Source organism: Dasypus novemcinctus, chromosome 5 (genome assembly GCF_030445035.2).
Source record: "Dasypus novemcinctus isolate mDasNov1 chromosome 5, mDasNov1.1.hap2, whole genome shotgun sequence".
NCBI lineage: Eukaryota > Metazoa > Chordata > Mammalia > Cingulata > Dasypodidae > Dasypus > Dasypus novemcinctus.
Window position 1 is genome coordinate 77,013,868 of NC_080677.1, and position 20,673 is coordinate 77,034,540.

The 20,673-nt window shown below is 39.6% G+C and overlaps 1 protein-coding gene across 6 annotated transcripts in view; it reads left to right on the forward strand.

The window, feature by feature from the left end:
- Positions 1–20,673, forward strand: part of GSAP (gamma-secretase activating protein) — a 214,096-nt gene that overhangs the window by 25,828 nt on the left and 167,595 nt on the right. For 2 of the 6 annotated variants that reach the window (XM_071215012.1, XM_071215014.1), the window contains exon 2: positions 2,876–2,952. The exons of the other annotated variants lie outside the window; for them this stretch is intronic. The gene's annotated coding sequence lies outside the window, so the exon portion shown is untranslated. The remainder of the gene's footprint in view (positions 1–2,875; positions 2,953–20,673) is intronic. 6 annotated transcript variants of the gene reach the window in all.

A 20,673-nucleotide genomic window follows, 5' to 3' on the forward strand; every position in this document is an offset into this window, starting at 1 on the left:
TACAAAGTGGGGAGCAGGTGGTTGCTTAGGAATGAGGAAGTTACTGGTGATAACTGATCAACTGTATTTAAATTTGGTTTTCTGGGCAAGCCAGGTATTTGGAGGCAATAGAAACCAGCTTAGGTTTTTGGTTTTGCTCACATGGAGCTTAGCATGGATGCCCCCATATTGGACCTACAGATTTTATTTATCAAGGATGAAATTCTTTAGTGGAAGCAGGGTGGAAATAGGAGTTCAAGGAGAAAAAGGAAAGTTGTAAAATCTCTGATTATTAAAGAATAGTTTGTTCATGTATTTTTAAAAATAGGTGATGTAGTATTTAGATTCTATTGGATATATTTTTTAAGTGCCATAATATTTTTATTTAAAAATGACAGCATTCAGAATACACTGCAAGTCACGTCCTTTGCAACTATTTTAACTTGTGATGAAAAGTTTTAGATTTCAGCTTAATATGCAAGAGGATACATAGTTTCACAAAATTCTTTGGTAATGTTTGCAAGTAAAAAGTTTGAAGTCAACTCTTTTAAGGAAACCCAATCAGTGATCAGACTGTAGAAGAGACTAAAATGGGATAAATGGGGAGAAATTCAGGCATGGTACCAGTTAGGCAGCAAATGATTTTCCAGATGTAAAGAATCGTAACTGTATTAAGTTCAGAGTCATAGGGAAGTGGACTTGGCCCAGGGGATATGGTGTCTGCCTACCACATGGGAGGTCTGAGGTTCAAACCCCAGGCCTCCTTGACCCATGTGGAGCTGGCCCATGTGCAGTGCTGATGTGCACAAGGAGTGCCGTGCCACGCAGGGGTGTCCCCACATAGGTGAGCCCCACACGCAAGGAGTGCGCCCCATAAGGAGAGCCACCCAGCGCGAAAGAAAAGCGCAGCCTGCCCAGGAATGGCGCCGCATACACGGAGAGCTGACATAACAAGACGACACAACAAAAAGAAATACAGATTCCTGTGCTGCTGACAACAACAGAAGCGGACAAAGAAGAACACGCAGCAAATAGACACAGAGAACAGACAACTGGGGCGGGCAGGAGAGAAATAAATAAAATGAATCTTAAAAAAAAAAGTTCAGAGTCATGGAAATTAAGAGGAAAAAATTGAAACCAAAAGGCAACTTTATTTCATCTTAGGTTTTAAACACCATCACAACTTAATCTCCTGATGTTTTCCACCTGTAGACACTACCCTGACCTAATCCTGAGCCCATTCCTTCCTTCCTTCTTCCCACCTTCCCTTCTTTCTGTCCTTCCTTCTCCTACTATTAACCAGACACTCTGCTAAGTGCTGGGGCTTTTGAAATGGTTAACATCAGATCCCTGGTCTCTGATAGTTTCTAGTCTATTAAAGATGCTAATAGCTGAATACAATGCTAAGACAGATACTACATATGGTCCATGCCACAGATATTACATATAGCATGCCTTTGTAGCATGCTAGAAGACAGAGAGCTCAACTCTCCATTTTCCAGACTCCCTTAGATTTCCCATGTGACCCAACCGTGGCCAAAGCAGACATATGAATGTGATATTTGGCAGACAGAAGTGAGACAGAGATGAAAATTATGCTGTTCCTGTAAGAAGGTATATGGAAGCCCCAGGATCTGATGCCTACTTCCCAGAGAGGGTCTGGGACATTCATTTTGTTGGTAAGGCTCTTTGACTGAGGCAGTGTGCCTAGAGCAAGCCCTTGGGGCAGCTATTTCTTTGTGTCCTAGCTTTCTGATTATTCCCCAGTTTTCTGGCAACAGGCAACAGCTACCTTGATTGGCACTTCGATTAATCATCCCTGGAAGCTTAGCCCGGAGTGTATTCCCCAGTCTGTCCAACAATTTTTTAAGCACTAATCATTATATTAAATCCATTTGGACTTAAATTAGCTAGAACGGCCTCTTTTATTAGTACTAAGTCCTGGCTGATACAGATGAATCCCTGAATCATTCCTCCCAGATTCCCAAGCTCCTATATTGTTTCCTAGGTCTCATTATTGTCAAACAGAGCTGGGATCCAAGGGGTCAGTGATAACCCTGGAATATCACGTTGTTGCTAGAGTTGCTACTATTCTTCCACTGTGTTCTTTAATTCTCAAAACTAGGTTCTAATTGGTCCTGCTTTGTTAAACTAGAGGCTCTGTCCTGCCCTACCCTAGGCAAGACTATTCATGAACAGATCTTGAATGGTGTCATCAAAGAATCCAACCCTTCAATACTGTTTACATTTTCTGCTACTATGTTCCATCCACCTGCTTGAGACTCAGTGACTTCGTTTTGTACCCCTATTTTGCTCTTTGGACTGGGTGCCTAACTCTCCTAGCTGCTCCTCCACTATGTGTTTCTCTATAATTGGGTCATTTCCTTTAAAGCAGTGGTTATTTTAGTTAGCCTAAAAAGTCCCCTGGAAATTTAAATTTAAAGTGCTGCCACCCAACCTTGCTTGGGTAGGTCTGGGGCGTGGCTGGAAGTCTGCATTTTTGCAAGCTCTTCAGGATATCCTGATCCAAGCGACACCTCTTTGTCATCAGTGCCTAATCCACTTGACTGGGTAGGACAGTGTAGGACTGCTACCCCTAGATACCTGTATTATGAGGTTGAGAAAAGAGGGAGGTTGAAAGGAGCCCCTACATTGGAAGCTTGGAAACTTGGCTTATAATCGTAGCACTGGTCCAAACAGGGTAATTAAAAAGAGAAACCAGTTTGTGGAGGAAAAGAAATTCTATTTGATGCAACATTTATGTAATCTAAGTTTTTTTTTTTTTTCCTTAAGATTTACTTTATTTTATTTATTACTCCCACTGCCCACCTGCCTGGGCTTGCTGTCTGCTCTCTGTGTCCCTTCATTCTTCTTTGTTTGTTTGTGTTCTCTTTAGGAGACATCATGAACTCGTCCTGTGACCGCTGATGTGGAAGAAAGGCATTCAATTGCTTGAGGCACCTCAGCTCCCTGGTTTATTGTGTTTCTCATTGCTTTCCTCTGTATCTCTTTTTTATTGCATCATCTAGTTGCATCAGCTCTCTGTGCAGGCCAGCTGTCCGCGGCGCATGCCAGCTTGTCTTCACCAGGAGGCTCTGGGAACCAAACCTGCGACCCTGTATATGGTAGATGGAGCACAATCACTTCAGCCACATTGCTTCCCTATAAGTATCTTTAAAAAAATTTTTTTAATTAAAAAAAAAAGAAATTCCAAATGAAGGTGATATATTGTTGGCAGCTAGTAATAGATTTGATGACTGCCTTAGTTTGCCAAGTCTGCTGTGACAGGTACTGTAGACTGGTTGACTGAAAGCACAGAAATTTATTGTCTTACCATTTTTGGAAGCTAGAAATCCAAAATTAAGGCATTGGCAGGCCATGCTTTCTCAGAAGTCTGTAGAAATCTGGTAGTGGCTTGCTAGCAGTCAATCTCCGCTTCCATCACATGGTGGTCAGTAGTCTCCTACAGTTGCTTCTACGCCATGTACAAATTGCCTTTGTTTATAAGGACTCCAGGCAGATAGGATTAAGGCCTACCCTATTTCAGTTTGGTCTCATCTTTATAGGATCTTCAAAGATCCTACTTAGAAATGAATTCACATCCATAGGACTTGGGTTAGGATTTGAACATGTGGGGAATGTGATTCAATCCCCAACAATGATTCGTGTCTGGAGGTTGATTAATGGGCTGGATTCTCTGTTGAATGGACTTCAGGGAATCACTGCTGTAGCTAAATTACTTCTTTAATGTAATCCAACCATGGTTGTCCTGAAGATGACATACATGTATTGGTATCATTTCTGATACAAAGTTGAGTCACATGTATTTTGCATTTTCTAGTATTGGAAAAGTGAGAAGAGAAGAAAGATTCATGTTGGGAAAATCGGTGCCAGCCTAGGAGATGCCTAAGGCCCAGCTTTTTCCCTTGGAGCTCTTATTCCCCTCTCCCCTAAACCCTTTCTCTCCTTTTTCCAGCCCATGGAGGATCATGTCTTGGTTGTGTAAACTGGGGAAGGAAAAAAATATGTAGGATAAGAGAGGGGCATAAAAACTATTTTAAGAGAGGGGTAATATTGTAAATATTTCAATTGGCCATAGACTAGGTAGGGTAAAATCATGCTGTTCCTGCAGATATCGTATAGGTCTTTTTTTTTCCCCATGTATTTTTTTTTTATTATAGTTCTTTTAATAAAGGAGAGCTCTAGATTCTTCTTCCAACCTTATTCTAGAAGTTCTGTTTCTGCTTTCTATATGAGTTAAAAAGCCATTTTGTGTGGTTTTTTAAAAATTTTATTTTATTTATTCATTTAAAAAAATATATTACATAAAAAAATATGAGGTCCCCATTCACCCTTACCGCCCCTACCCCACCACTCCCCCCACAGTAACACTCTCCCCCATCATCATGACGCATCCATTGCATCTGGTGAGTACATCTCTGGGCATCACTGCACCCCATGGCCTGTGGTCCACACCTTGTGTGATTTTCAATATCTCCTTTCAAGTGAAATATGAAGAATAGTATTTTATTACCATGACTATATTTGGTTGAGTTCAAATATATGCCGTTTATATATCATTTATTTATTATAAAGCTGTTGCCTGAGTTTCGTGAAAACAATTAGGCTATTATGATAGAGGGAAAATTTAAAACTAGAGATATAGATGATGGTTGTATGTGAGCAAACAGATTTATTCCAAATTTGTTCGGGTTGCATGGTATTGATAAAATCCTGATTCATTCAGAAAGCTAGGTGCAAGTGGAGCACCTTTTTTTTTAAACAACTTGTTTTGCAGTCAAATATAAATAGATGTGGTATGACAAACCTTATTCTAAAATCCACCAAAAAATGATTTAACCTTGTCAGTCATAAATATTTATTTAACAATTGATATGTTGTAGACACTGAGATAATATCAGAGGACAAAACAAACATGGAGTTTTTAGCCTAGTAGGGAGGGTAAACATTAAATAAATAAATGTAAATAATTATGAGTATATAAATTACAAGGCTTTTAAATCCTAAGTATGCTTAGAATGTATGACAGGGAACCTAACTGGTATAAAACTGGCCAAAGATACTCTTCCTAGTAACATGATGTTTAAATTGAGAGATGAAAGGTGAGTAGGCAAAGGGAAGGGCATAACAACAACAACAAAACCCACAGTATTCCAGGTAGAAAGGCTGGCATGTGCAGAGGCCCAAAGAGAGAGCATGGTCTATTTGAAGAACTAGAATTTAGCATGACTTTTCCCCAACAAAGTTTCATAGGGTGGCCAAACAGTGCATAACTTTTGGGTCAATGTGTTAGGATAATATGTAAGATACTAATTGATGTGTTTCTGATTCTAGAATTATATTAACCTTTGACCTGCCATCACTTGAGCTGTAAGTCAAGAGGTATTTCCCCAACAGAGAAAGTGGGTACCACAAAGAAAGTCAAGAACAAAGGCTTCAAATTCTTGTTTTTAAAATTAAAACAAAAACAACAACAAAACAGGCTGAACATTAGCAAAACGGGGGCAGTATACTTGCTGAAGGAGAGTATAATACAGGGTCTGCATGGGGTGCCCAAAAGATGGACCTGAGCACAGCCACACAGTATAAAGTTGATTTTCACTGGGCTCCAGGGAGCAACTCGATATTTTCCAGTGTGACCAGAAAGTGATACTGACTAGTGGTGAAGTGTTGCAAACACTGAGGTATTTAGGGGAGGAGGGGAAAGGGATCAGAATTTTGGGCACAGAGTTGGGGACCATCAGTTAATATTTCTTATGTCATCCTGACATACCTATGTTAAGTATTTGGGCATTATTTGAAGAACAATGGAAAGCCCATTGGAGGATTTTATTTTTCTTTCTTTTTTTCCTCTTTGGAGGGTTTTAAATAGAACCTTGATTTGATGATATCTCTGTAGATGTAGAGAATGAAGAAAGTGAGACTGATCTAGTGGGAAAACTTAAGTTTTTGTTATAGTCTAGGCAAAAGTGATGGTAGCAGTGGAGAAGAGATATCTACCTTGCATCTTTAGGAAATAGTGCTTGATTGGCTGTGGGGATGAGGTGGGAGAGGTGGGGAGAGTCAAGGATGATGCCTAATTTTTCTGGCTTGAGCAGAAATGACAGTGTCATTTATGGAGATTGGGTCCTTGGAGGTAGAGAAGATTGAGTGGGAATTATCTGAACTGGATGCTAAACATGTTCATTTTGAAGTACTTATGACATATCAGAATGGAAATGTCAAGTGGGTAGTTGGTTGTATAGGCCAGGAATTCAGAGTAGACTTCTGGGCTAAAACTCATCTGCCAAGTGATGGTAATTAAGCCATTGGTGTAGGCAAGATTCCCTAGGTCAGGTTCTCAAACTTTATTGTACTTGACAATCACCTGGGGATCTTGTTAAAACTATTATTGCTTGACCCCACCCCCAGAGTTTCTGATTCAGAAGGTCGTGGGTGGGGCCTGGGAATTTACAGTTCTAACAAGTTCCCAGGTGATGAGAAGCTGTTGGTCTAGAAACCACACTTTGAGAACCATTGGCCTAAGGAGAAAGTGAAGAGTGAAAAGAAACAAGGACAGAGCCCTTGAGAAATTCCAATATTTAAGGGTCAGTTATAGAAGGAGAGACCTCCAAAGAAAAGTGTGGAGGAGTGCCCAGAGAGATATGAAGAATACTAGAAGAGTGTGATGGCACAGAATTCAATGGAAGAAAACATTTCAAGAAGATATGCATTCCTGCGTGATGATAAAAGAGCAAGATTGATTAGAGCCAACAAGTAACCATTGGGCTTAGCAGTATGGACAGTGATTACCTTAATGAGTAGTTTTTGTGGAGTTGGTGGAGGTGGAGAAGCAGAGGCAAGAAACTGAAAACTGAGTGGTGATTCTTTTAAAAAGTTTGTCTGTGGCGGAGCAGGTGTAGCTCAGTGATTGAGCGCCTGCTTCACTTGTACCAGGTCCTGGGTTCAATTTCTTGTACCTCCTTAAAACAATTTTTTTTGTCTCCGAAGGGGTAGAGTAAAATAGGGCACAAAAAGAGCTAGGGAGGAGTGCGGGAGGGTAATTCACTCCCCCCCCCCCCCCAAATGGGAAAGGCTTAAGCTAGGGAAGGAGAGAGGGAAAGATTAAAGATACTAGAGCAGCGGTCCTCAACCAGGGGTTGTTCTGCCCTCCAGGGGACAAAGGAAAGCCCCCTACAACAAAGAATTAGCTGGCCCAAAATATTAATACTGTTGTTGAGAAACCCTGTTCTGGAGAAAGAGCGTTAATAAATACTGCAAGATTCCTGAAAAGTAGTGTGGGATCAGACCCAAAGCAAAGGTAAAGGGCTCATCTCTAGAAAGGGTGAGAGACAATGTCTCCATTGAAATAGGAGTGATGAAAGAGAGGATAGGTGCTGATGTATAAAGAGCAGGAAATCTACAAGTATGATTTCTATACTTAATGTTGTTGGGCACCAGCATGTTAAAATCTCATATATAACATATTTGAGTGCTTTTATGACAACCTAAAAAGAGTTTATAATATGTTAAAATAATTACATGTGAATGATATTTGTAGAAACCCTGACACTGAAGACAAAATAAGATGGTTTAGACTAGGCTCATCTTCTGCATTAGCCAGTGTTCAATCAGAAATCACTCTAGGTAATTCAAACAGAAAGAGATTTAATACATGGAATTAGGTGTTTGCAAAATCATTGATAAGGCTGCAGGAGTGAAAGTCAGGGAGCACCACTACTAAGCAATAGTTACCCAGGGGACAGAAAGTTGTTGCCAGAAAGCCTTACCCATCTCAAAGATGTTGTGCAACCTCAAAGATGGCTCTCGGCAATGGAATTCAGACTTTGACTGACCACTGCAAAAATTCACTTGTTGAAACTTGTCCACTAGCTACCAGAACTGCAACTGCCAAAGGAAGAATGGCCTCTAGCTCCCTTCCGCCTTCTGCCTAAGATATTGTTTTGTTCAGCCAAGTCTTAGATCAAAGAAGTCACTGCCTAAGAACATGCCATCTTCTCAAATGTTTTGCAAAGATAAAGGAAGAAATAGCTTTTTGTCCTATAAATGCTATCTAATATTCATATCTATTTATCAATCCCTTGCAATAAAACAGTGTTTATATAATGAGGGACAGTGCCAAAGCCTCTGGATGGGAAGTTAGCATGCACAAATTATAGTCATGATTACCATTGTATTGCTCCCTATCTAGTGAGATTAGTAATATCATTTCATTACTTCCTGCATCATTTTTCCTATCAGATGAAGGAGTTGGATCAAATGATCTCTAGGATATCTACCACTTCTAAACTGCTGTTTTTCTACTTAAAAACTTTAAGTGAAAAGAAAGGAAAATGTGAACATTTACAAGAAGTAATGTCAAACCTTGACTTCTGTTTTTTAGTGTAGAAGCAGGCCTCATTCTCAGAATCAAAGGTATCGAGAATTTGTTTATTCTCATTTGTCAGGTCTGTGCTGACCTGTTAGAGTTAAGTGGTGAGTCAGAAAGATTCCAGTAGTGCCTTGGCTCTAGACACTGAATATTAGCCCTGTAGATAAGTCTCTGCAATACAGGCTGTTGTTGCATCTGTTTTGGTTAAAAAATATTTTGTTGATATAGGCCAGTTATGCTGCATGCTGTGGTGTGCCAGCCAGACCCCCCACACAAGATCAGGCACTCACTTCTCCAGTGCCCAGAGTGTTGTCTGCTGATGGTTCACAATCGCATGGCCTGTGGGAATATTGACCCCTGTGAAGGGAACTGCCTCCCTCAGGGTTACTCAGGCTGCATCTAAAGATTGGTTGGTGTATGTGTTAGGGGTGGTCATGAGGGTGTTTTTACAAAGACCAACCCTTTTGCCTTAGTGGGGGTCAATTTTGAAGGGCGATCCCAATTCCAGATTTTCCTATATGAACTAAGGCACTTCCATTTCTCCTTCTGCCCAATCCTTATTCCCTCACTTCCTTGCATGTGTTGTTCCTGAAACTGTCCACCATAAACTTTCTGCACACATCTCTCTCTCAGAATCTGTTTACAGGGATCCAACCTAAGATACAGGTGTTCTATGTAAGGCTAATAAAGCATTATTTCAGCTTTGTCGTGTTGCCAAAATTCCAAGAACTGAGAATCATATATACTTAATACTCGATTGTTATCAAGCATTTCCACATAATTTGAGAAAGTTTAAGAAATGTGAATAGGAAGAAAGGAATGTTAATTCCACAGTGACAAGGACTTTAAGAGTTCCATCACTGTTTTCTAAATGATCACAATATAAACCACTGCCTTATGCCTTGAATTCCAGTAACAATAAAGGGGACATTAGCATGCAGGTACGGAAGACGCCATAGCTACTAAATAAGTGGGATATACATACTTGGAAAGATTTATGGATTATTCTTCACACATGTCTAGAATTGGTCAACTGGTCCTTTATTGACTATTTCAAAAAGTGCAGCATTGGGTTCATTGGTTCAGACTGGGCTATGGTCCTGTGGTGGTTTAAAGATGGCCATAGCTGCTTTGACAGTCCTCCTCTAGGGATCAGGTGTATTTCCACTTTCCTTGAATATGGACTGACATGTGACTACTGCCATGTTATACCAGTTCAGGATCTGGTCTCTAAGAGGACTGGCAACTTCTGTCTGTCTTTTGGAGCCCTGAGGTGATGTATATGAAGCCCAACCACCCTGCTGGAAAGTACACATGGAGAGGCACTGACACTACAAGGAGTACTGCGTCGAGATTCAAGCCATCCCTGCCAGGGTACCAGGCATGTGAGTGGAACTATCTTGGAACCACCAGACCAGACCAGCCACCAGTTGAATACCACTGAGTGACACCCCCTCCCCCATGCAATTGGAACAGAAGGATTGCTCAGCTGAGTTCTATCCAAATTCCAGAGCACAAAATCATGAGATAAAACAAAATGACTGTTGCTGAAGCCAATGAATTCTGGATAATACATTGCACAGCAATAGGAAACTAGAATATGGCTCCACTGGCCAGGACATTGCTGTTTTCAGTTGACATGGGTGACATTTCCCAAATTCCTACTTCTTTTTGAGAGGAAGAGGAATGGGTATATGCACACATGTCTGCTGTATGTGCCTGAGATTTCCTGACATGTTCCAGGTCAGTCCATCTCTGGGGAAATAGAGATCCATGACTATGGTTGGGTCCCAGTCTTAAAGCTGACAGAAGTTGGATCATCAATATTATGGAAAGGCATTGTGGTTAAGAGCATTGGCCTTCCTAATTATGTGACCTTGCCCTGGTCACTTATTGTATCCCAGTTTCCTCATCTGTAAAATGGGATATAATAAAATCCCATGGAATAAAATAGAGAATAAAAATGACAGCAGGGAAGTGGATTTGGCTCAATGGATAGAGCATCTGTCTTTCATATGGGAGGTCCAGGGTTCAAACCCAGGGCCTCCTGACCCTTGTGATGAAGCTGGCCCACATGCAGGGCTGATGCACACAAGGAGTGCTGTGCCATGCAGGGGTGTCCCCCGCGTAGGGGAGCCCCACGCGCAAGGAGTGCACCCCATAAGGAAAGCCACCCAGCACAAAAAAAGTGCAGCCTGCCCAGGAGTGGAGTCGCACACACAGAGAGCTGACGCGGCAAGATGATGCAACAAAAAGAGACACACATTCCCAGTGCCACTGACAAGAATACAAGCGGACACAGAAGAACATACAGCGAATGGACACAGAGAGCAGACAACTGGAGGGGAGGGGGTGGGCAGGGAAGGGGAGAGAAATAAAAAATAAATCTTTAAAAAAAAAATGACAGCAATTCTCAAAAAGTTAAACATAGAATTACTTTATGACCCAACAATGCCACTCTTAGGAATATTCCCCAAAGATTTCAAAAGGGGGACTCAGATACTTGTAAACCAGTGTCATAGCAACATAATTCACAATAGCTGAAAGATGGAAACAACCCAAGGGTCCATCAAGAAATGAAGGGATAGGAGAGTGGATATGGCTCAAGTGGTTGAGCCCTACTTCCCACAAGGGAGGTCCGTGGTTTGGTTCCCAGTGCCTCCTAAAAACAAAAAAAACAAGCAAATGAAAAAACCACATCAGGGAAGCCAATGTGGCTCAGTGGTTGAGTGCTGGCTTCCCACATTCGAGGTTCCGGGTTCAGTCTCTGGCCCCAATACCTCAGGAAAAAAAAAAAGAATGGATAAACAAAATGTGGTATGTACCTACAATGGACTATTATTTAACCATATAAAGGAATAAATTTCTGATACATGCTACAATCTGAATGAAACTTGAAAACATGGCAGATGAAATATGCTGATCACAAAAGGAAATGATTCCATTTACATGTGATATCTAGAATAATTAAATTCATATAATCAAAAAGTAGATTAAAGATCAACAAGGGCTGTGGGAGGAATGGGGAAATGAGGAGTTATTGCTTAATAAATAAATAGCTTCTGTTTTGGATGATGAAAAAGTTTCAGTAACAGTAGGTGATGATGGTAGCACAACATTGTAAAAGTAATTAATACCACATAATTGTACACTTAATATGATTAAAAGTCAAATCTTATGTATGTGTATGTTACCACAATTTTAAAAAGGAATCCAAATAAAATAAATATATACCAATCCAGTAGTATAAAAATTTAAGAACAGTAATTGAGAGTTAAGGGAGGAAAAAAAGGGAGATAATCAAATGAAATATAATGAAAAGAATTATATAAGAAATAAATATCATAAACATTAAGATTTTAAAAAATGACATAGGAAGAAATAATTCTGGCTAGGATACAATAGTAAATGAACATTAAATTGGTGCTCAGGTTCCTAGATACCAAGAAGAGTGAGGAAACATGATTTTATCACGTACTTTCACTGTGTAGAGATGGGAAGGATATGGCTAATCAGGAGAAATAGGTTTGCTCCCCCCTTCCTCCCCCCTCCCCCCAGTTGTCTGCTCTCTGTGTCCATTCGTTGTGCACTCTTCTGTGACCACTTCTATCCTTTTCAGCGGTACTGGGAATCGGTGTTTCTTTTTGCTGCATCATCTTGTTGTGTCAGCTCTCCGTGGGTGAGGCGCCATTCCTGGGCAGGCTGCACTTTCTTTCGCGCTGGGCGGCTCTCCTTACGGGGCACACTCATTGCACGTGGGGCTCCCCTACGCGGGGGACACCCCTGCATGGCAGGGCACTCTTTGCGTGCATCAGCACTGCGCATGTGCCAGCTCCACACGGGTCAAGGAGGCCTGGGGTTTGAACTGTGGACCTCCTATGTGGTAGGCGGATGCCCTATCCATTGGCCCATGTCCACTTCCCCCAACTGATCATTAAGACCAATTTTATACCAGGTCTTTGTGAAAAAACAGGCATGATGCAATGCATTGAATCATATTCTTGAAAGTTTCTTTTTTCTTCTTCCTCCTTCCCTCTCTTCCTTCTCTCTCTCTTCCCCTCTTCCCTCCAGGAAAATGGAAAAATATTTGCCGTTTAACATTGGCCATGAGGAAGATAATGTTTGAGATACCAGGCCTAGAGTTTGAAACTTGGACCTCATAAGTGGGAAGCCAGTGCTCAACCACTGAGCCACATTGGCTCCCCTGAGTTGGTTTTTTTGCTTGTTTGCTTGTTGTTTGTTTTTGTTTTAGAAGGCACCAGGGACTGAACCCGGGACCTCCCATTTGGGAAGCAGGCACTCAACAGCCTTGAGCCATATGGCTCCCCTAAAGTATATTTCTGTAAAGGCCATTTATATTGTATAATGGATTTGATATTGGGTTTAAAGACAGTACAGAATGTGCTCCTATGCATCTGGAAAAAGACCTTGACCAAAAGGGGGAAATGGTAAATACAAATAAGTTTTTATGGCTAAGAGATTTCAAAATGAGTCAGGAAGTCATTCCAGAGGTTGCACTTTCGCAAGTCTCAGCAGGATCTCATTGACTGCCACAGTAATAGTGGGGATTCTGAGGGCTCTAGAGACATCCAGAAACTATACTCAAGGCAGACAGCTCAGGAATTTGGCACCCTGTCAGTGGGCCTTACTTTGGAATTTATGCTCACCAGTGCAACAGAGTTAGACTCACTTATAGATTCTCTGCACATGGCTCTTCTGCCCCTTTTATATGAATGTATAATTGGCACTATACTTGATAAATATATGTCCCAGAGACTTAAATCTTTAATCCGTCCATGTGCCAGTTGGTGCCCTGAATTTCAGCAGAGTTACAACACCTACTTTCCAGTTCATTGGACTCACCCAGGATTACTAACAAGGAGATAATGATGGACAACGCCTGTCCCGAGGAACAGAAAATATCAGCAACTGCAAACAAGATAGTTTCATACTTCTGCCCCATGGGATCTAAGCCCCCTGTCAATTAGAATCAGAGTGGGCATTACCACTCCCAAATCCTCAAGATTGGGGAATGAAAATGGACTAAAGTAGACTTATTATTTTCTGCTATAGACTTACTATTATTCAAGTAATGGAAGAACTCTTATTGATATAAAGGCAGTGGCCATCAGGGGTTCTGAGGGGAGGGAGAGGGAAGAATGAACATAATATGGGGGCATTTTCAGGATATTGGAGTTTTCCTGCATGACATTGCTGTGACAGATACAGGCCATTGTATATTTTGTCATAACCCACAAAACTGTGTGGGACAGAGTGTAAACTGTAATCCACAGTTAGTAGCAATGCTTCAATGTGTATTTTTCAGTTATAACAAATGTATCACACTAGTGAGGATTGTTGATGTGGGAAAGTGTGGAGGGGGAGCAAGTGGGGTAGATGGGAATCCCTTATATATATATATATATATATATATAAATATATATATATATATTTTTTATCCACCCCCTGCCCTGCAGCTTTATTTTTTTCCTTGTTGTCTCCTTTCTGTGTCCATTCGCTGTGTGTTTCTTCTGTATCTGTATATTTATTTATTCCCCCTGCCCCATGGTTTGCTTGCTGTCTGTTCTCTGTGTCCATTTGCTGTGCTCTACAGAGAGCACATTCTGTATTTTTCCATTCTGCATTTTTGCTTGTTTTCCTTTTTGTTGCGCCACCTTGCTGAGTCAGCTCTCTGCAGTGCTTGCGGGCCGGCGGGACTCGGCGGCGCCTGGGCCGGCGGCTCTCCGCAGCGTCCGTGCGAGCCTGCCTTCACAAGGAGGTCCCTGGATGCGAACCCAGGGCCTCCCATATGGTAGACGGGAGCCCAACTGACTGAGCCACAGCTGCTCCCCCTTATATTTTTCATGTAACATTTATGTAATCTAAAGCTACTTTAAATTTTTTTTTAAAAGTAATTAAGAAAAAAGAGCCTGCTCCTGAAAGACCTTAAAACTGTTGATCATATAATACACCTTAGGGGAGAAATGGCCCTGACCATCCAAATAAGCTAGTCCCCCTGTCATTCTCTGCACCTCACCCTTTTTCTGTCTTCATACACTAGACTGTTAAGTCCATGAGGTCAAGGAATTAGTGTACCTTGTTGCCTGCTATATCATCTGCACCTAGTTTGGCACATATGGAAGGTTCTTAAAAGAACATTGATTAAATGCAAGAATGAGTAGTGTTGGAATTTTGAAACATTGGAATTGATTTATTAACTTTAAAAATTTTTTATCATATTATTCAGTGCTTTCTGCTTTATATTGAAGCATTATGTTTTTCTCTCCTACCTTCTCTGTACTAATCTTTCACCTTCATTTTTTTCCTTAAATCCTCCCTTCCTGAGTCAAAAATAAGGCTCTCAAGACCTCCCAACTTACAGATCCTAAGTTTTTATCCCACTGTCCCTATATGGAAATCTCATGTGCTCCCTATCACCAAACCCCATATTCAAGGATTTCAAGAAATACTTGCATGTTTAACAAAATCAACATCTTCTTCTTGGAATTTCACCCCTGGTCCTGTAACATATATATATATATATATATATATATTTTAAGATTTATTATTCCCCCCCCCTCCACTGTCTGCTCTCTGTGTCCATTCACTGTGTGTTCTTCTGTGACTGCTTCTATCCTTATCAGTGGTACTGGGAATCTGTGTTTCTTTTTGTTGCGTCTTCTTGTTGTGTCAGCTCTCCGTGTGTGCAGCGCCATTCCTGGGCAGGCTGTACTTTCTTTCGTGCTGGGTGGCTCTCCTTACGGGGCGCACTCCTTGCACGTGAGGCTTCCCTACTCGGGGCGCACCCCTGTGTGTTACGGCGCTCCTTGTACACATCAGCACTGCACATGGGCCAGCTCCACACGGGTCAAGGAGGCCCGGGGTTTGAACCATGGACCTCCCATGTGGTAGACGGACGCCCTAACCACTGGGCCAAGTCCACCTCCCCTGTAACATATTTTTAAATACGTAAGTCTCACATTTTAATATTACCTTTAATATGAATGTAACCAAAATATAATTGTGGAAAATACCAAGTAAAAGTTGCCTATAACCTCACAATGCAGAGATAAGCAGTGTTAAGATTTTGATAGACTTTTTCTAGTCATTTTTTCTATGTATATTCTTTTCTGTTTTTTAATATATATATTTTTTAAAAGTTTTAGATTTTCAGAAAAGTTGCAAAGAGCCCATGTATCTTGTACTGTTTCCCCTATTGTTAACATCCTATGGTGTATTTGTCACATTAATGAACCAATATTGATATATTATTTTTAAGCAAATTCTGTATTTTATTTAGATTTTCTTAGTTTTTACTTAATGTCCTTTTACTGTTCCAGGATCTCATTCAGGATACCAAACTACATTTAGTTATCATGTTTCCTCAGACTCCTTTAGACTGTGGCAGTTTTTCAGACTTCCTTTTTGATGACCTTGGCAGTGTTGAGGAGTAGTAGTTAGATATTTGTTTTAGAATGTCCTGCAATTTGGATTTGTCTGATGTTTTTTTTTCATATTAATAATTATACTGGGATTATGAGTTTTGGTAGGAAGACCACAGAGATAAAGTGCCATTCTTATCACATCATGTTAAGTTGTATATCAACATGACATAATTGATTTTATGCATACTTTTACAAGTTCTGTATTAGTCTGCCAAAAGGCTGCCAATGCAAAGTTCCAGAAATCTGTTGGCTTTTATAAAGGGTATTTATTTGGGATAAAAGCTTTACAGTTACAAGGTTGTAAAAAGTCCACCTCAAGGTTGCTTTCTCGCTAAAGTCAGTTGCCACATGTCGAAGCAAGAGGGTTGCCAATCTTTGGCTGGTCTCTGCATTCCCCTCTGGGTTTCCTCTTCCTCTTGAGGTTCTGTGGGCCCAGTCTCTTGAGGCTTCATGCTTAAGTAATCCTGTAGTCCTCTCTCTCCTGGCATAGGGCTTGTTTCCTTCCAAGCCTCCTATATCACTCTTGGTTGTTCTTCTATCTTCCCAATCTCAGAGCTAAACTTTCAGGCAAAATGTCTTATCTCTTCCTGGGTTCAGTTGTTTGAGCCTTCTCCTTTCTACATGACAGAATAAAAGATGACAAAGCTCTTTTTATCTCGTAATTCAATTAAAACCATTACCTTAAAAAAAAAAAAAGATGACAAAGCTTTCTCTTCCTGTGTGTCTGTCTGCTGTCTGTCTGAGTGTCTGTTTATATCAGACCCAGCAAGGGGGCAGAGACACAATTTGAGTAATACCCACTGACATAGTCAAATCCAAAGCCCTAATCTTAAGAGATAATCTAATCAAAGACACCTCAGCTGAATTTAATGCAATCAAAATGTATCACACCCAGAGAAATAGATTAGTTTACAAATATAATCTTTCTCTTTTTGGGATTCATAAAATAATCTAAAACTACCACAAGTTCTGCTTAGGTGTAATTTATTTACCATAAACTTCATCCATAAAATTCATCTGTTGTTAAGTGCACTGTTCATTGATTTGTAGTAAATTTATACAGAATCTGTTTATTTCATTATTTCTTAAAATAGTTTTTCTGTTTCTTTTTCTCTTCTCTCCTTCTGGGACCCATTGCACATATGTTGGTTTGTTTGAACTTGACCCACAAGTCTCTGAGCCTCTGTTCATTTTTCTCCAATCTTTTTTGTCTCAGTTCTTCAGAGTGAATCATTTCTATTGATCTACAAGTTCATTGATTCTTTCTTCTGCCACATCAAATCTTCTGTTGAGATCATCTAGTGATTCTTCATTTCAGTTATTGGACTTTGCAACTCTAGAATTTCCATTTGGTTCTTCCTATAGTTTCTATCTCTATATTGAGATTCTGTATTTGTTAAGTCATTGTCATCATATTTTTATGTATTTGTCCAAAAATAATTTCTTTTAATTATTTAACCATATTATAATCAGTGATATGAAGTCTTTTGCTGCTAAATGAAACATCTGGGTCCACTCAGAGTCAGTTTCTTTTGACTGCTATTTTTCCTGAGTAGGGGTCACACTTTCCTGTTTCTTTGTGTGTCTTGCACTTTTTGTTGTTTTTGAAAACTGGACATTTTAGATAACATATTGTAGCAAATTTGGCTTCTAATTTATTTCCTAGCTTTTTTTTTTAAAAGGAGGTATCAGGGATTGAACCTGGGACCTCATATATAAGAAACAGACATTCAACCACTGAGCTACACCCCCTCACACCATAGCTTTTTTTTGTTGTTGTTGTTTTGTAACTTATCTGGACTAGTAGAGTCTATCTCCCCTGCAGTGTGCTGCTGCTGCTGACTTTGCTCAGTTTTTTTATTCTTATTTTTATTTTTTAGCCTGGATTCCTAAGGTTTCCCCTCTGTCTGCTTTGCTTCATTACCAGTACATTATTTGAGTAGAGGTTATGCTCAAACATCTCAGGGCTGTAACTCTTCCTTCCTCTGTCAGTGAATCTGTATGCAGTTTGGGGAACACATTCAGAGGTCAGCCATTTCTCACATCTGCCTTGGCTTTCACTTTTGGCTTGGCTCTCTTGGTTCTCCCCTGCACATGCAACCAGCCTCCCAGTCAGCCAGCGGCATGTGGAAAGCTTTTCTTGTCCTCCATTGGCTGCTACATTTCCAGCTCATCTGCCACTCACTTGTAGGTTATTAAAGTTACAGCTTTTCTCTTGTTTTCTTCCCCCCTTTGAATTTTGCTACTTATACTAACAATTCTGCTAGAGCATTTTTTTTTTTTTTAACACATTGCCCTAAATCAAGTCTGTGCCCTTTAACAGCAAGGCTGCAGATTTTCCAATCAGTCCCAAATTGGTTACATTGCTGTTCTTTCCTTAGGAGCGAGGGGCAGGATAAGGGGAGCAGCAGTAGGAAAAAAGACAACAGATTCCTACTGTACCCAAATTTTTGGCAGTTTTTCATGAATAAAAACATCTTAAATTGTTTGACTTTGATTGATTTTCAGAATGCTGAAATGATTGTTTTTGAAAACTTTGTGTAGTTTTATACTTGTGTGTTTGAAGAAAGGATTTGCCAACTACTTCACACCGCTTTTTACAGAGTTGAAATTCAGTAGAATTTCCTTATTATTATATTTATTTAATGGTTATATAACATTCCACCCTTTATAATACACTATTGTATATAGCCTTTCCCCTCTTACTGAACATTTAGGCTATTTCTAATTTTTTTCTTTTTTAAATAATGCTTTAGTGGCCAAGTTTATCTTATGTACAGTTTTTCTCACATTTCAGATTTTTACTTATTAGACTTTAGATTTAGAATTCGTCTCTAAAAGGGTATGAACTGAAAAAAAAAAGCTTTTTATACTGGAAAATTCCAAACACCTACCAAAAAAATAGAGTAGTATAATGAGTCATCATTTACCCCTCACCAAGCTTCACCAATTATCAACTCATGGACAATCTGGTTTCCAACAAATTGCTTTTCCACTCCTCCAATAGCAGATTATTTAGAAGCAAATCTATGACAACATTTCTTTTCATTGGTAATTCTTTGGTATATATTTCTAAAAGATAAGGACTCTGTTTTCAAAAGTCCACAAGACAATTACCACACATAAAAATTAATAACTGCCTAAAGTATATAGTTATACTTTCATATTCAGAAGGAATATTTTAAGGCTTTTGAGATATAATGGTTAAAAAAAAAAAAGAAATATACTGGTAAATTACTTTCCAGAGATTTCATGGCAATTTCCTTTTTTATCAGCTGAGTATGAGAAAGCCTATCTCATTGGCCCCTTACCTGAATTGAATATGGTAATTTTTAAAATTAGAGGCAAAAGATAATCTCATTGCAATTTTATTTTGCACCTCTTTTTTTATCAGTGATGGTGAACCTATTTTTTTCACATTTTAAAATGCTGTTTGCATGTCTTTCTTTGTAAATAATTTATTTCATAATTTTGTCCTTAGTAAATCCATTTAGTAGTCAGACAGACCCTTTTGGTTTTTACATATGTATATTTTAACACAATTTTTCTTAGATATGTTATTGCATTTCATGATAGTCATATTTGATAGTCAATTCCCACTGATAAAATGTACTCAAATATGAGTGACTTTTCACAATTAGACAGGTCTTTAATGTTTATTTTTGTGAATCTAATAAAAATGCTCTCCTACTGATTTTGTTCCAAGATGAGTAATATAAAAATGTGACAGTGCCTACCACAGTGCTAGAGACAATTTCTGTATGTATATAGGATAAGTAAAAACAAGAGATTGTCATTTTTATTGACCCTTTGGCCTTTGAAGGGGACAGCAGCTCAGAAATTCTTCCTTTAAATGTAGAACATACTTGACTGGTTCTGGCAAACTGGACATGATGCAATGTTCCTTCTTACATGATTCCATTGCATGTGAAAGCTAGCCCAAATACTCGGCCAGACAGCAGTGATGCAACTGTTGACAAAACCAGATTCTGGCTATCTTATCTTTGTAGCTCTCTCAGTCAAAACAAGTTTCACTTTTCTGACAGTATTTCAGTCAGCTATGCTAGATGATTTCAAAATATACTTAAGTGTATGCTTAAACACTTTAGGACTCTTTCCAGGCCTGTAGCCTCCCTTGTTAATTTGTCATAATATCTGTCCCCCAACCCTAGTCATCTCTTCTTTTGGCACCCAAGAATTTCAATGTAATGAAGCTGGGATTAGGTCTGGTTTGATGAATATGAGGCAAATGTTCGCCAATCATTACCAAAATGTATTTCTTAAATACCCACCCAAGAATTAATTAATCCTAGTTAGAGATATTTTCTGACTCTCTGAAGTGAAGAGATTTCAGATAAAATGCACAGAGGCCTAATATGGCATCACAGCAAGTCTAACTCTCTTCAGATCCAAAAGACATTGGATTTTACAAAGTCTTTGACTCTGAATAGAGATGTTGGGACCTTCTAGCTTTTCTTAGATTGGAAAAGAGCAGAGAATGATGGAATGGACTTGAACATTGAGTTCAGACAGATAGGCCTTCTAGCTGTATGATCCTGAGCAGCCTTCTTCATTTCTCAGAATTTGTTCCCCCGTTTGTGAAGTGGGGCAATACATATCTTACAGGGCTATTGTGAGAATGAGGAAACATGTAAAAAAAAAACATTGCAGGTGCTCAAATGTCAGTTCCCTTCCCTTGTTGACTAGGAGTAACCACCACTCATTTACCATGAAAGGAGTTTTCAGTACCTGACTAACACTCAGAAGGTATGTTCTATAATGAATACCCTAATTCTTGTATAGTGACAGCTCAACCACAAAGCCTTGAGTAATTGTTTTATGGCTTTGAACTTCCCT